General features: G+C 48.2%; 2 non-coding genes across 2 annotated transcripts; both read left to right on the top strand.

The window, feature by feature from the left end:
* The first annotated feature begins 135 nt into the window (after positions 1-135).
* Positions 136-217, top strand: Pmar_PMAR005802. The gene has a single exon. It is a non-coding gene; the product is annotated as a tRNA-Ser (tRNA).
* Positions 218-660: 443 nt separating this feature from the next.
* Pmar_PMAR005801 lies at positions 661-742 on the top strand. The gene has a single exon. It is a non-coding gene; the product is annotated as a tRNA-Ser (tRNA).
* The last annotated feature ends 313 nt before the right edge of the window (positions 743-1,055 follow it).

The raw sequence follows: 1,055 nt of genomic DNA, 5'->3' as shown, positions 1-1,055 counted from the left end.
GAGTATGCAAGAATGCGATTCAGCTAAATATCATCGTCTTGCGGGGGTACTTCGCGACGCTGTGAGTCACTCCCCTAGCAACATGAACAGGGTGGCGATTCTCATGGGGAGAGCTGAGATGCTCTACATCTTTCAGACAGTGTGTCCGAGTGGTTAAGGAAGTGGACTCGAAATCCACTAGGTTATGCCTGCGCAGGTTCGAATCCTGCCGCTGTCGTATGTCTGATGGCGTATGGGTTTTCAAGACATCTGAGCAGTCTCGCTTCCGAATCCTCATAGCGACTCTGATGGACATTATGAACGAGTAGGATGCGAACGAGCTGATGCGCATGACATTTGCGGAACATTGATAAGAATTGATGTATATCCCAAAAAATGTATCTACCTATAGACTCTTATCCTATATAAGCCCTACCATTTCAGCGAATTCGCTGTCGTTGCAGCCATCATTTGGGAAGAGACCTCTTACGAAGAGTGCGAACGATACCATTACTACGCCGACGTTCTTGTCAAAGCGCTGGGCTACGTATGCGAGAATGCGAGTCAGCTAAATATCATCGTCCTTGCTGAGGTGCTCCGCGATGCTGTGAGCCACTCCCCTAGCAACATGAACAGGGTGGCGATTCTCATGGGCAGAGATGAGATCCTCTGCGTCTTCCAGACAGCGTGTCCGAGTGGTTAAGGAGGTGGACTCGAAATCCACTAGGCTATGCCTGCGCAGGTTCGAATCCTGCCGCTGTCGTATGTCTGATGCCGTTTGGGTTTTCAAGACATCTGAGCAGCCTCGCCTTCGAATCCTTATAGCGATTCTGATGAACATTAGGAATAAGTAGGTTGCGAATTAACCAAAGCGCATGACATTTGAGGAACATTGATGAGAATTGATTTATATCCCAAAAAATGTATCTACCTCTAGACTCTTATCCTATATAAGCCCTACCATTTCAGCGGATTCGCTGTCGTTGCAGCCGTCATTTGGGAAGAGACCTCATATGAAGAGTGCGAACGATGTCATTACTTCGCCGACGTTCTTGTCAAAGCGTTGGGCACGTACG

The sequence above is a fragment of the Perkinsus marinus genome (genome assembly GCF_000006405.1).
Source record: "Perkinsus marinus ATCC 50983 genomic scaffold scf_1104296958742, whole genome shotgun sequence".
Lineage (NCBI taxonomy): Eukaryota > Perkinsozoa > Perkinsida > Perkinsidae > Perkinsus > Perkinsus marinus.
The sequence above is the reverse complement of the archived record's forward strand: the minus strand, read 5'-3'. Positions and strand labels throughout refer to the sequence as shown.